Source organism: Gorilla gorilla, chromosome 2 (genome assembly GCF_029281585.2).
Source record: "Gorilla gorilla gorilla isolate KB3781 chromosome 2, NHGRI_mGorGor1-v2.1_pri, whole genome shotgun sequence".
NCBI lineage: Eukaryota > Metazoa > Chordata > Mammalia > Primates > Hominidae > Gorilla > Gorilla gorilla.
This window is the reverse complement of record NC_086017.1, coordinates 74,636,981-74,653,356: the sequence shown is the minus strand read 5'-3', so window position 1 is coordinate 74,653,356 and position 16,376 is coordinate 74,636,981. Positions and strand designations below refer to the sequence as shown.

The following is a 16,376-nucleotide window of genomic DNA, read 5'->3' as shown; positions in this document are numbered from 1 at the left end:
AGTGAACCCTAATGTAAACTGTGAACTTTAGTTAATAACGTATGGCTGTTGGCTCATCAATTGTAGCAAATGTATGGAAACAGAGATGAAAGGGGTGAGAGAAGATGGGAACTCTCTGTAATTTCCCTTCAATTTTTCTCTAAACCTATAACTGCTCAAAAAATAAAAGTCTTAATCAAAAAAAAATTAGAGCAGAAGAGAAGCACATTATTTCTCAGCATCATAGCATCTCTGTAGATGATGGTCTCCTTGTCATGCGGGAAAGATCCTCTCAACACATTATAACAACTCATTGCTCTTACTGTGACAACCAAGGAATATACGAGAGGCCAATTTAAACATCTCAGTGGGTTGGAAGGACAAAGCAGACTTTGTGTCACAACAGAATTCATCTCTTGGAACGTGGAGATGGCAGGAGATAAAACAATACTCTTTATCACCGGCAGATTAACCGGCAAGGACATGTTCTTTCTGTTTATCCTATAGGCTCCAAAGGACAATGAGCCTTTTGTCTTTACACCTGTTGCGGGGAAGGAGCCCAGGACAGAGGTGTGGTGGGGTTTATGTGAGGCCACGCAGTTCAGGTTTCTTACCTGCGTCTCTGATGGTACACCCTGTTTCATAAAGGAACTTGGAGACTTAGCCCTCAGCGTTTGAAGGGAAAGGAGCAGGTCCAGGTGTTACTTGAGGAGAAAGCGAAAATATACAAATCCTTGTTGGAGAGAAATATAGCAAAGTTGCGTCATGCTTCAGCTTTCAGCCAGACATCAGGGTTTCTTGGGGGTCTTGCTCTTTCCTTATCCTCAGCTTCTCACTCAGCACATGGTAAAGGCTGGACAGAGGCTTCCTGAATGAATGAACCTCGAGGACTTTGCTTTAAGAAAAGAGTATGGAAAAGTGATTTGTCAAAATTGACACCAGGTTTATCCAGCTGTTTCACTAAAGTTTCCAGATACCCATTTTTTGGTGGGACTGTGTGCGTTGATGGCTTCCTTCATTCTAAACCCTTGCTTGTAATGGGATCTGTTGGTTTTGACTGGCTTCTTCAGGAACAAACCTTCCAATTTCCTTTGAGGTAACCAGCCTTTCCCCTATTCTTAGTATGGGAAGTCGGAACTTAATAATTCCTTTTAACACTTTCTTTTTTCCCTGGAAAGCTGCTGGAGTTGCATCTGTTCAGCCGTATCATCCCAAGGGGATGGTCTGTGGCCTCAGCTCAGCCAGAGCACTGTCTTCCTTTGCTGTCAGTAGGATCAGAGAAGGACACATAACTCAAGTTGGACCCATGAGAATTCCACCTGAGATTTTGCTGGAATTATGTGAAGTGTTCTTTTTTTGACTGGGATTAATAAATTAGCAAAACGTAAGCCTAGAGTTCTGAAACCAGCCAAGCCTAAAGTCAACACATTTCCTGGACCCTTAAACAATATCAGCCACTAAATTCCTAGGACTTCAATTACCTTACAATGATTATAATTTACCAATGTGTCCATGTATTCTCCCTTATATTGAAATTCTAAGTCTCCATTGTTCTTTTACATGATGTCCTTCAGATTATAATTTAGAGGGGAAATTCTAACTGGGAGATGGTCTGCCCAGAGCCTCAACCACTGCCTGGTCTAATCACACCTCCAAATGGACAAAGAGAATATCTGAAATGGAGAGCCTTACAAACACCACTTCCAAATTCCAATAAAGGCAGAATTCTTTGCTGAACATCTCACTACACCATGAATTCAAAACAAACTGTGGCTTAGACAAAGTTGGCATGGGGTAGAGTCCTGCTGAACAGATTGAGACATCAGAGAATGGGCCCTTGGGCCATGCCTGGCACACGCTCCGAGGACATGGCCCGATGCCATGGCTCCCTCTCTGTCTCAATGCTCCATTAACACCTGGAGTGGAACTCAGGAGCTACGGCAGCTTGTACTCAAAAAATGACCTCAGCATTCATGGATGGGCTTGAAAAATGAAGAGCAATGTTCTGTATCTCTTGACCCCACTCTAGCCATTAAATCTAGTAAGAACTAACACCTATTGTGTGTTGCTGGACCAAGCAAGGTACAGAGTATTTTTCTGGCATCAGCCCCTCTAACCCCCCTCACAATCCTGTGTGGTATACGTCAAATGGGGCCTAGAAAACCTAAAGAGCTTGCCCTGGATCACTCAGCAGGGCTCAGACCAGGTAGAAGGATCCAGGTGCTCAATCACAATATTGACTGTTCTTTGTAGCAAAGAATAAAAATGGTGCCTGGATCATGGCTTTAAAATTGTGAAAATTAATGTTACAACTAGGAAGAAGCCTCAAAATCACTTAGCATGATGGAAAAGCTGAGGTACAGGGAATGACATGACTTCCCCAAAGTCACACAGCAAGTTAAAGCACTAGATGATGAAATCTGGTCCTGGTCCACCAATTCTTTCTCGGCACACACCCTGTTGTTTTAGGATATATGCACACCACACCACATAACCAGTTATTCAACAGGCATTACCAGTACAGATGCACAGATATCAAAGTTCTAAAGTATTTCCAGACCAGGTAGCAAACTGCACTGTCCAGAGACTATCTCCTTCTCCCCTCATAATTCCTGACCTCCCCACAATTCATCAATTAAAGGGTTAATGTTTAGCATTGCAGGGGGCCCCCAGGACCCTGCTCCATCCCAATGGCCAGCATCCACTCTGAGTAGTCAACACCTCTGCTGTTTCAATTAAGTATTTTTAATATGAGTCTTTCACTAATACAAAAGCCAGCACGGATTATGGGAATGTCATGGGTGAATTGCAGGCCACATCTCAGTCATTAACATTGTTATCTCAAATATAAGAGGTAGACAAAAGCTTATAATGCTAACTGTGCCCAAGACAACAGGGAGAGGCCAGAATGAGGAAAGTTCATCTCTGGCATTCAGGGACTCTGGAGGCCTTTCCCTCCTCTTCCAGGCAGCATTCAAGGGTGCTAGGTTAAGAGATGCCCTCCCTGCAGAGAGGAAAAGTTCAGGGTGTCTGAATTGTCTATGGGAGGCAAGACAGGTCTTGCCTCTCTCACCTTCCCTGTTTCTTTCTGGATGGCAGAGCCATCCCTCAAGCCATGGGAGCTAAACTGACAACTGGGAAATACAAGGACAGGGAAGCTTGCCAGACACAGGGACATGCAGGCCAAGGCTCCTTTCAAAGTCAGCGGGAAGTAGAAATACACATCATCTCTGCCAGTGACTAGAGACCAAAAATGACCAGTGGAGCCACACTTGCTGACTTTTCTTAGCTGCAGAGATGGAGAAATGAATTGCTTATGGAAATGAGGCCCTAATGCATATCTTGCCCACCGTAAGTCAAGTGTGCCCTGCTAGCCAGTCTGAAACCGCCTAGATTCTAACGGTCTGCCTTCATAAGATGATGGTATATTGGTCAGTTTTCACACTGCTATAAAGAACTACCTGAGACTGAGTAACTTATGAAGAAAAGAGGTTTAATTGACTCATAGTACCGCAGGCTGTTAACAGGAAGCGTGACTAGAAGGTCCCACGAAACTTACAATCATGGCAGAGGGCAAAGGGGAAGGAAATGCATCTTATCATCTTACCATAGCAGCAGGAGAGAGAGCGAAGGGGGAAGTGCCACACACTTTTAAACCATCAGATCTTGTGGGAACTCACTATCATGAGAACAGCAAAGGGGAAATCCGCCCCCATGATCCAATCGTCTCCCACCAGGCCCCTCCCTCAACATTGAGAATTACAATTCAACATGAGATTTGGGTGGAGACACAGAGCCAAAACATAGGAGACAGTTAGCAGAGGCCTGACTGAGATTATTGCTGTCTTAAGACCCTGAGTATTGTGGTGTTACAAAGCAATGGATAATGTTTCAAAGCAATGGATAAGGTGATGTCTTTATTTGCATTTAGCTTTATGATTGCATTGGAACTACACTGTATTTATTACAGGATAATGAGAAACGAATCAAGGCAGACTTAATAAACGTATGTCAAACAAGGGATAAAGTTTTCCTGTGGTTTAAATAGAGAAACGTGATAGGAAACTGGCTCATCACACCCAACTCAGTGTTTCAGATGGGCTGATCTCAAATGAATCTATTTTTTCTAAGTGAGCATCTATACTTTTAAAATTGATACATGGTATTTGTACATGTTTATGGGCTACATGTGATATTTTGTTATGGGCATATAGTGTGTAATGATCAAATCAGGGTATTTAGCACTATCCATCACCTCAAGTAGTTACCATTTCTTTGCATTGGGAATATTTCAAGTCCTCTCTTCTAGATATTTATTTTGAAATATACAATAGATTGTTATTAACTATAGTTACCCTACTCTGCTATTGAACATTAGGCCATATTCCTTCTATCTAACTGTATGTTTGTACCCATTAACCAGTCTCTCTGTATCCTCCCCTCAACCCCCACACCCTTCCCAGCTTCTGGTATTTGTCATGGTACCCTCTGCCTTCAAATGAATTTTTGTTCAGTCAAAACCATGCTCATGGCCTGGCACAGTGGCTCATGCCTGTAATCCCAGCATTTTGGGTGGCCGAGGCAGCTGGATCACTTGAGGTCAGGAGTTTGATACTAGCCTGGCTAACATGATGAAACCCTGTCTCTACTAAAAATACAAAAATTAGCCAGTCATGGTGATATGCACCTGTAATCCCAGCTACTCGGGAGGCTGAGGCAGGAGAATCACTTGAACCTGGGATGTGGAGGTTGCAGTGAGCCAAGATTGCGCCAATGCACTCCAGCCTGGGCAACAGAGCAAGACTCTGTCTCAAAACAACAACAACAACAACAAAACCACCATGCTCATGTAGCAAACAGCTACTAGGTTTCAGCAAAACAACTTTGCAACTACATTTAACAAATGCAGTCATTTTTTATTTTATTGGTTTTGTGTTGCTTTAATTTTTCCTCTGATTCAATTTGACCTTTATAATTGTTTACATCTAGTTTTATATGTATACATTTAAGTAACACAAAATGATTCAAGTCAACACCAGAGACCTACAATTATTTTTTCTTTAAATGAAATCTTAAGTTTGAGAATCAGTAAGAAAGGCATAGGTATCTGTAACATACGAGCATCTCATTAACCACTGTTAAATGAAGCACTATTCATCCGAGAGCATTCTTCATAATTGCCCACATATGAAGCAGTTCAGTTGTACATCTTGGGGTTAGTGTATGCACATTTAAATCTCCCAGTTTAAGCCTTGTCTGAAATCCCTGTTAATGACAATGGTTTTCTAAGAATGTTAGTACATAGAGCCCTACTTTTTTGATTGACAGTCATTTACTCCTCCTGTTTACCAGTTGATTGTTTATTACCATAATAACAATACAGGTTAAGCATCCCTAATTTAAAAATCCAAAATCTGAAATGCTCCAAAATCCAAAGCTTTTTGAGGATCATCATGACACCACAAACGGAAAATTCCACACCTGACCTCATGTGATGGGTCCCAGTCAAAACAAAGTCAGAGCTTTGTTTCATGCACAAAAATATTTAAAGTATTATATAAAGTTACCTGCTATTTGTATAAGGCATACATGAAACATAAATTCATACAAATATGAATTTATATATACCAATATTCCAAAATTAAAACCCACAACACTTCTGTTCCCAAGCATTTGGATAAGGGATACTCAGCCTGTAATACCAATCATTTATTGCAGTATGGAAATACTTGCACAAATATGGTGTTAAACATTTTATCTATATTATTTCATTTAACCCACACAATTTACTCAATGACTTAAGTAAAATTGTCATTTTAGAGACTTAGAAGGATGGTCATTTGTCCAAAGTTAACTGGAAATGAAGGAGCTGAGATTGAACCCAGGTATGTCTTCCTTTACCAACTCAGTTTTCTAACTACTTTAAATTCTCTCTGTTGTCCTTACTTTCTGGGTTTACCATATTTCCATAAAGCTAAGTTGTCATCAGTTGTAAGACGACAGTCTATTGTGTATGTGCCAGTACAGTGAGCACAGGCTGACAAACTATAACACTGAGCTTTATCACTAGAATTTTTATTTCACATTGATCAAAAGTGCTCTATTTAATAAACAGTCCTAGTGAGATATATATAATATATATATATATTTTATCTAACATTACTTCTGTGCATGTGAAAAAAAAGAAAAGCAGAGAAGTCCAGCTTTTCTGAATCATTTTTTAAATCAAGGTCACCAGTGTCTGTCTCTTCACAGCATCATTCTCCATGTCAACAAGGGCATTGATGATGCAGTGTTTCTTAAAAGAATGTTCCATTATTGAATCTAAAGTTTTCTTCCAATCTGCTGTCATTCTTTCCACAGGTTTTGATATGTATGTGCAGGCAAAGTCAACACTTCTTATTCAAATATACAAAATACACATCTTGGAGTCAATGAAATATGATATTATTATGCTTACTGTAGACTATGTTAAAAAATCATCCACAAATGTAAGGAGTATTTTACAATGTTTTGGTTACACTGGGCACCTAGATCTAATATCAGATTTTAGCCTGCTAAGAATCATTAGAATGTATTTATGTTCCTTTACTTACATTATCTCTGTTTATTGAATGCTTATGATATATTGGTCTGGAGTCTTCGCATGCATTAATTCATTAAACTCAAGGAAGAGGTACATTGTCCCACTGAAGAAAATAAGGTCAGAGAGTTTAGATAACATGTTCAAAATCACATTGCTGCTTAAGTGGCAAAGCTACAATTTGACTTCAATCTCTCTAACACCAAACTCCATTCTAGTAACTACCACGTGACACTGCAGTCCACATAAACACACACATTGGTAGTGTCAGAACTGGCAGCTGATATTAATGGTCCTTATTATGTGCTGTGTAATAAGCTATTTCTACTTCCCTTAGCCTTCCTTCTGCCTGCATGTGAGTCTATAAAGTATTATGAACACGAATTTTTGTTGACTCCTGTCCCCAAAGCCAAATATGAACAGTAACCCTCGGGGACTGATCTGGAGGTAATGGGCCAGTATTTCCTGCATCCTGGCAATGTATCACTCCCCTGACCATCTTGCTTTAAAGGTTTCTCAGAATTATCTATAAAAATGACCATAGTCCTGGCTGTTTTATAGTACTCTTACAGGAGATAGGCCCATGCATTCCCTTTTTTAAACAAACGATCAGAAAATTTCATTTTGGCAATCATTTTATAGGAAATTCACGTTGGTTTCTTTACATGTTTATGGCCCAAAATATGAAAGGAAAATATGCAGTTGTTTTATGTTGCACTCAAAGCAAAAGATTTCATTACTTAGCTGCTGTGCAATATAGCCATACTTACGTCATTATTTTCCCTTTAAAAAGAAGAAAAATAATTTCAGAGGAACTCTGACCTCATTTTATATTCTGGAAGTCAATGGCACGAATAGTTAGCAATACTCCTAAACTTTTTGCTATGGAAGTAATGAATCTAGGAACTACTTTGAAAATCAAGTGAAACAGCTTTTATAATGTTAGGTCAGGGATTTGGGAAACCTTTATTTAAAGGTTCCTCACGTGGTAGCTGTAAGGAGTCTTTTAATAATTCAGTCCAAGAGTTTAGAAACAAGAATAGGATATCCGCCATTTCTGGAGCGTGTAAATTAGACTTGGTTGGAGAGACGTCAGCTTTATCTGTGAAAGCTTTGAGATACTGTGAACCAATGTCTAGCCAAATGGAATGCGTCACTTAAGAAGATTTGCATATTCTTTCTCCCAAGTGCCCAAGTCTCAGTGTCTGTCACTACTGTCTCCTTAGCTGCCCATATAGAAAATTATTCTCAATATTCCCCTCTTATTTGATACCTATATCCAATCGATCTTTGAGTCTTACTAATTCCACCTCCTCAATAACTCCCTAATCTGCCTACTTCTCTCCATCCTGACTGTCAATACTTGCAGTCACCACCATGGCTCACCTGGACAACTGACCCAGCTTTTACCTCATCTAACTGATGCTTTCTGCCTCTGGTCCTGCTTTTTGTGAAGGAAAAAAATCTAATTATATCACTCCCTGGCTTAAACTCTTCAGTGACTTCCTGCAGCTCTCAAAATAAGGCCCCAAGAGTATCATACATTGTCCAAGTCTCCTAATGATGAGGCCCCTGTCAAATTCCCAAGCCCCATTTCTCTCCCTTCTTCTTACTCCCCTGTTTCCCTGCTCCAGTCAAATGGAACAACTTTTAGCAACTCAAATATTCTACCTTCAGGTTCTTTTTTTTTTTTTGAGACGTAGTCTTGCTCTGCAGGCTAGACTGCAGTGGCGCGATCTCGGCTCACTGCCAGCTCCGCCTCCCGGGTTCACGCCATTGTCCTGCCTCAGCCTCATCAGTAGCCGAGACTACAAGCGCCCGCCACCATGCCCGGCTAATTTTTTGTATTTTTTTAGTAGAGACGGGGTTTCACCGTGTTAGGCAGGATGGTCTCGATCTCCTGACCTCGTGATCCGCCTGCCTCTGCCTCCCAAAGTGCTGGGATTACAGGCGTGAGCAACCGCGCCCGGCCCGTGAGCCACCGCGCCCGGCCGATCTTCAGGTTCTTACGCATGGGGTTTCCCGGCCTAAAATATCTGTCTGTTTGAAGGGCAAGGTTAGATTTTACATCCTCTTAGGATGACTTCCGCCATGCCCAGGCTGGTTTCATGCCCCCTGCCCTGCGTTCTTACTTCTTTATGATTATCCTATCACTTCGTGGATTCTATTATAATTACCCACGTTTGTGCCTCCCCTACCAGCCATAAATTTCTAGAGAGAAGAAGCAGTCTCTGACTCACTGTCATATGACGGGGCAGTGATTTCCATACTTTGTACAGCACTGATGGTACAGAGAATGATTTCACAGATGCTCTCTTTAAAGCTTTTTAAAATTGTTCTACTTTTTGAAATACATACTTTCTCTTTATAAAAAGTGGTGTTTGTTTTCTTCAAGAACCTCAGATGCACAGAAGTAGATTAACTACAATACTTGTTCTATGACACAGCCATTATTGGTCCTTGCATCACCCACTTATATTTATATTGCTAGTTATTTTATACCGTAATCAGTACCCCTAAACTCACCATGCAAGAGAAAAGCTAAGATCTTCACAGTCGTGGACATTATTCATCTACCGATACCACACCTGTTCGGTCCTTTTGCACCCCTCTATCTGACCCTGTGTGCTATGCTCACCGTTCTCTTGCCTTCTTTTTAAATTGTTTAATTGCCTCTGTATTTATCTCTAAGCTTTTTCCCTTATATTTGGTTGTTTTAAACTTTATAAAAAGGGTATCATGCTTACACAATATTTAGGAACTTTTTTCACTTAATATATTGCCATATTGTTGATGTTGCTGCAGGTCATTTAGTTTGACTGCCATATTTCATTCCATTTATGAATATACCACAGTTTATGCACCCACTCGCCGATTGATGAGCACCTGGGTTGTCTACAGGCTTTTGTCATTGTGAGCAGCAGTGCTCTGAACACTCGTGTGCATCTCTCCTGAGTGTGTGTAAGCTTTTCAATGGGGTAGAACTGCTGGGTCAGAGAGTATAGGAATAATGGATAATGGATATGGAGAGGGGATAACGGGTATGGATAATGCCAAACTCGAATCCAATCGGATGGCACCAATTTGTACTCCTACCAGTAACGAATATGAAATGCTGTGGTTCTACATCCTTTCCCATACGAGGCATTGTCAGCCTTTTTTACATTTGGGCCCCTCAAGTATCTATAAAATGGTATCTCATCTAATCTTGATTTGTATTTTCCTGGTCACTAATAATACTAAAAATTTCTTCATGCATCTGTTGCATACATGTGTTTATCTCTTCTGTAAAATGCCTATTGCTGTTTTGTGCCCATTTTTCTTTTGGCTTGTTTGTGCTACTCTTACTGATTTTTAGTCACTTTAACATATTTTGATTTTAATTATTTGTAGATTGTGTGTACCTAGGTATTGCAGATTATCTTATCGCAGTCTGCAATTTACCTTTCAGTATCTTTAAGTTTTCGTAATGAATAAAAGTTCTTACTATACACATTTATCAATCTTTTCTCTTATAGTCAACTATTCTTTGTGTCTCCCTAAAGAAATATTTCCCAACTAGTATTGGTTTTCTTTTTATAAAAGAGTAATATAGCATTTGCTTTAAAACTACATTTGAGTAAAAAGAGACATTTTAAAGAAAAACTAAAATGCTCCAAATTATACACAGTATATAGCACAATTCATAATAGTGATGTGTAAATGATTGAAGTTTGGGAGACATTGACCATGTTCTCATAAATAGTATAAATTTATATTGAATGAATGAGTTCAGTTATACATGCAGTAATTCAATTAACATATGTTGCAAATGATTCTCTCAGAGTTTCTATGTTTGAGACCCCAGCTGGATCCTCTAGAAATGTTTGCTAAAACTATTTGAAGACACTCATCTAAGAGGGGTGTGTATGTGTGTGTCTGCGAACTGTGGGTATGTATAGAAGCTACAAAAGTAGTAGAAGAGAAGCAAAGGCTATATGAGAGCTAGGTGAAACCTTAAGGATGCTTGTTTTATGGTACATATGTGAAAACCAAACCTAGACTTATCCAAGTTCAGGAACAGGTTGCACCAGAGTGGGATTAGAGTATTGCTTAGTCATTGACTCCCAGCACCTCCCCTGGTGAACTTCAGCCATAAGGATATGCTTCTCAGAGTGAGCAGTAAGTCTTTGCATTTATCAGCACTGAAGGCTTAGTTTGCATGTTTTTTTCCTTCTCTTTCCATATCAAAAAATATGCAATTCCTAGTCCTTTGCATTGAACTCCATACCTCACATATGACAGTCAACAATACCAAAGTAGACTTTTCCATAATACGGCAGTGAGTGAAATTACCCAGCTCCTTAACTCATGAAGTAGGTTGCGGTGGAGGTTTCTGTATTTGAGCTGCTTTTGAACTAGAACCTACCGCTGTCCACGCTTCCTTAAGGTGTTAGGCACATCATAGGCATTCAGCCAGAACTTGCTGGAATGGACTAAAATACTCTGTGGAAACAGTCAAACTAATAAGAACATTCACCTTCCAAGTTGTTTAAACACATGGCTTATTTTTGAAAGACAAAAAAAAATGTGTAAAAGAAACTAAAAAATAGGAATGATCTCAGTTGATCCTCATGGTGCTAGGGAAATGGTGTTTTTGGCAGGCTGTCATGTGATTAGATTGGGCCATTTTTCCCCTTTTTCTAAGATTATATTTTCGGGACATCTTGGTACTGGCATTTCTTTACTGACTCATTTGAAAGAGACATACATATATTGTAAACATTATGTCTAGAGCTAAAGAAAGGAAAGAAATAGAATTAAATGCTTCTCTATCTTAAAAGCTACCCATGACCTCAAGTCCACCCCAAATGGACCTACCTGTCTGTTTCTTTTTCTCTCTTTAGCTCTTACGCAGGACAAGGCGGGACACAGCAACATGGTCATTTTGATGTAAAATTGGAATGTAAAATGCTTTTTTCAATCTACTTTTTACCTAAAATATGAGAATAACCAAACTCTCTGAGGCTCATTTTGTGACTCACCCACCCTATACCCATTGCTCCTACCCTCTTCCTTTGAGGGCAAATGTAAGACCCAAGGCAGAGGCAACAGGAAATTGGGTCTGAGGGATGGAGTGAGGATGTCTGTTTTTTTCCTCACTTTGATAATATTTTCAATATGAAAGTTTAACAATGTATTTTTTAATTTTACATTTTATTGCATTTTATGGCTGGATACGGTGGCTCATGCATGTAATCCTAGCACTTTGGGGGTGAGGTTGGAGGGTCGCTTGAGCCAGCAGTTTGAGACCAACCTGGGCAACATGGTGAAACCTTGTCTCTGCAAAAAGATACAAAAAATTAGCCAGGTGTGGTGGAGCACACCTGTAGGCCCAGCTACTCAGGAGGCTGAGGTGGAAGGATCACCTGAGCCCAGGGAGGTCAAGCCTGCAGTGAGCCGGAATTGCACCACGGCACTCCAGCCTGGGTGACAGAGTAAGACCCAGTCTTCAAAAAAAAATTATAACATTTAATAATGTAAAAGTCTATATACTCACATCCATGTAATATACAGAATATTGTTATATACACCCTGTGTACCCATCATCCAGCTTAAGTAATAAAACTTTTCCAGTCCTTCTGCAACTGCCCATATCAATCCCCCTCTCCTCTTATTTATTTCTTCAAAAATGTTTATTTGAGTGACTATTATGTATCAAGTAATCTTCTAGGAACTGGAAAACAGTAACATTAAAAATAAAACAGACAAGAAGCCGCAAACTCATGGAGCTCTTATGAAAGGAAACTACTATTCTGAATTTTGGGTTCATCATTCTCTTTTTCTTCCTCATACTTTTCCTATGTGTATAAGAATTTCTAAACAATTTATGTCACTTTACTATCATACTGCATGAGTTCTTCTAAGTTTTGTTTCTTTCACTTAATATTTTTGTGCATGAAGTTCGAATTCATTAATGTTCAGTTTTCATGGTCTTCCATTATGTGAATATTTCAGTTTATCCATTTTCCTGTTTATGGATATTTGGATTATCTTTAGTTTCACTATTGCAAACAATGCTCCTATGAAATGGTATCAACCATTTGAATACAGGTAGCCCTTGACCAACACAGGAGTCAGGGGCACCACCCGCATCACAGTAAAAAATCCAGGCATAACTTTTGATTTCCTTAAAACTTCACTACTAATAGCCTGCGGTTGGCCAGAAGAAGCCTTACCAATATCATAAACAGTCAATTAACATATAAATACACTAGTATCTACATATATTTTATGCATTCAGGACATACCTTTTCTTAATTTTTGCAACATTTCTAGGCTACGTGGTTTGTCTGTGAGTTTTTTCAAATTGTTGCAAATCTCCAAAAAATTTTCCAGTATATGTATTGAAGAAATGTGCATGGAAGTGGACCCATGCAATTTAAGCCTATGTTGCTCAAGGATCAACTGTATACCACAATGTGTTTCTCCATTCTGCTATTGATAGACATAAGGGTTGTTCTCACTTGTTGCCTATTATGAACAAAGCTGTTGCTGACATTAGTCTTTTAGTGGGTATATGTTTTCATTTCTCTTTGTTAAAGCCTAGGAGTGAAATTGCAGTGTCATATGGTAAATGCATGTTTAACTTTATAAAAAACTGCCAAAATGTTTAAAAAGAAAAAAAGCTGTACCGTTTTACACTCATAGTTGAAAGGTATGGGGGGGTCCCAGTTGCATCCTTGCCAACACTTGCTATTATTAGTCATTTTAGCTCTAGCCATTCTAGTACTGTGAAATGGCATCTTGTTGTGGTTCAGTGTGCATTTTCCAGAAGGCTAGTGATGTTGGGTATCTTTTCATGTGTTTATTAACTTTATATCTTCTTTCATAAAGTGCCTTTTCAAGCCTTTTGCCTGTTTTTTTAATTGAATTGTTTGTCATTTATTATTGAGTTTGGGAGTTCTTTATATAATCTGAATCATATATTCCAGATACAAGTCCCGTGTCAGAGTCGTGTATTAAGAATATTTTCCTCCAGTCTGTGGCTTGCCTTTTGATTTTCCTAAAGGTATCCTTTGAAGAGTAGAAAGTTTTCATTTTGATAAAGTCTAATTTATTTTTTTCCTTTATTTTAATCTAAGAAATCTTTGCCTATTCTAAAGTTAAAAAGAAATCTTTTAATCTACAAATATTATAGTTTTGGCTTTTATATTTAGACCTAAAATCCATTTTGAATTAATTTTGGTTTATGGCATGAGGAAAACATCAAAATTAATTTTTAATATGAATGTCCAGCTGTTCCCACATCAGTTATTATAAGAAAAAAACTTTACTTTCTCAATTTAATTACTTTAAAACCTTTACAAAAAATCAGTTGTGGGTATGCGGGTCTATTTCTGAATTTTCTTCTGTTCCATTGATCTATATGTCATTTCTGTTTCAAGACCACATTGTCATGATGTGAGCTTTATAATAAGCCTGAAAATTAGGTAATGTAAGTCTCCCAACTTTGTTCTTTTTGAAAATTGTTTTGGCTATTCCTGGTCATTTGTGTTTCTGTATAAATTATAAAATAAACTTGTTAATTTCTACATAAACATTTCCTGATATTTTGACTAGGATAGCACTAAATCTGTAAACAAATTTGATACAACTAACATCTAAACAATAATCAGTCTACCAATCCATGAACACAGTATGTCTCATTATTTATCTAAGTCTTTTTCAATTTCACTCAGCATGCTTAACGGTTTTCGATGTGGACATCTTGAACATGTTTCATTCGGCTTCTTCCTAGATACTGGCATTTTTTTAATGCTTTTGGTTTACCTTTAAGATAACCTTTTAAGTTTGAAATATTTTTAGACTTACAAAAAATTGTGAAGCTAGCACAGAGAGTTTCCATATACTCTATGGGAACCAATATATAACCAGTTTCCCCTGTTATTAATATCTTACCTTAGTGTGGTACATTTGTCACAATTAATTAATCAAGATTGAGAAATTATTATAAACTAAAGTCTATACTTTATTTAGACTTCCTTAGTTTTTACCTAGCATCCTTTCTCTGTTCCAGGATCTCATTCAAGGTACCATATTACATTTAGTTCTTATGTATTCTTAGGCTCCCCTTGGCTGTGACAATGTCAATTTACTTTTTATTATCTTCACAATATTATAATTTTTCTCCAAAATGGTAGGGATACTGAATATCTGCGTGTAAGAGAATAAAGCTGGACCCCAACCTCATACAACATACAAAAATTAACACTAAATGTATCAATGACCTAAATATGAAAGCTAAAACCATAACACTCTTAGAAAAAAGCATAGGACTAAATCTTCGTGATCTTGGATTTGGCCATAGGTTCTTAGATAAGATACAGCAACAAAGTAGAAAATAAATAAACTAGACTTCACCAAAATAAAAACATTTTTGTAATTTCAAAGGCCATTACCAAGAAAGTGAAAAGACAGCCTATAAAATACAATAGAATATTAGTAAATCATATATCTGGTAAGGATCTAGCATGGAGGGTATATAAAGAGTTCTTACAACTCAACAATAAACAACAAACCAATTTAAAAGTACACGAATGCCTTGAATAGACATTTCTCCAAAGAAGATATATCCAACCAAGAAATGGACAACAAGTACATGAAAAGACATTTTATATCACTAAGCATAAGCAAAATGTAAATCAGATACACAATGACAGCTACTTCACACCTACTATGATGGCTACAATCAAAAAATGGAAAATAAAAGTATTGGTGAGAATGTGGAGAAATTGAAACACACATACATTTTTGGTATGAATGTAAAGTGGCGCCAGACACCATGGAAAACCATTTGACATTTCTTCAAAATGTCAAATATAGAATTACCATGTGATCCAGCAATTCTCTTGTTAGGTATATACCTACAAGAATTGAAAAAGGTACTCAAAGAAGTACATGTACACGCATGTTCATAGCAGCACTATCCACAATAGCCAAAAGGTGGAAACAACCCACATGTCCATCAACAGATGTATGGATAAGCAAACTGTGGTATATACATACAACAGAACATTATTCAGCCTTAAAAAAGAAAGAAGTATTGATACATGCCACAATGTAGATGAACCGTGAAAAGATTCTGCTAGGTGAAAAAGGCCAGACACAAAAGGTCACATATTATCCCATTTATAGGAAAAACCTATAGAGATAGAACATAAATTGTGGTTACCAGGGGTCAGATTTGGGGAGTAGAGGGTGACTGATTCCCAGGCACATGCTTTCATTTTGGAGTATGAAAATGTTTTGGAACTAGATAGAGGTGGTGGTTGTACAACATTGTTAATGTACTAAATGCCGCTGAATTATTCACTTTTAAATGACTAATTTTATATTATGTAAATTTAACCTCAATAAAAAAAACTTAAAAAATGGTAGGGATGTTTGTCTATTTGATCACTGCTGTATCTCTAGCTACTTTAAGAGTACCTGACATGCAGAAAGCCCTCGATAAATATCACTGAATGAATGTAATACAGCACCTGTTTTTTAAGCTTAGGAATTGTATTGCATAGCTGTAGCTTTAAAAAAAAGATTAATTTACCTCCATAAAAAATTTCTAAACCCAGACGTGAGTTGTAGCAAACATTCAGCAGCCACAGTTTCACAGAAACATAGAAGATAGACCCAGATGCTGGAAAACAACATTCGCATCCGCTGTCATTCCTGTTTCCTTTTGCTTTTCTTTTTTTAAAAAAATTTGATTTTATTTCCCCTGCTTACTTTTTCTTTTTTTTTTTTCTTTTATTATTATACTTTAAGTTTTAGGGTA

General features: G+C 38.0%; 1 long non-coding RNA gene across 7 annotated transcripts in view; it reads right to left on the bottom strand.

The window, feature by feature from the left end:
- Window positions 1-16,376, bottom strand: part of LOC115933979 (uncharacterized) — a 355,939-nt gene that overhangs the window by 234,759 nt on the left and 104,804 nt on the right. For 6 of the 7 annotated variants that reach the window (XR_010132864.1, XR_010132862.1, XR_010132860.1 and 3 more), the window contains exon 3: window positions 594-874. The exons of the other annotated variant lie outside the window; for it this stretch is intronic. This is a non-coding gene — a long non-coding RNA (uncharacterized lncRNA). The remainder of the gene's footprint in view (window positions 1-593; window positions 875-16,376) is intronic. 7 annotated transcript variants of the gene reach the window in all.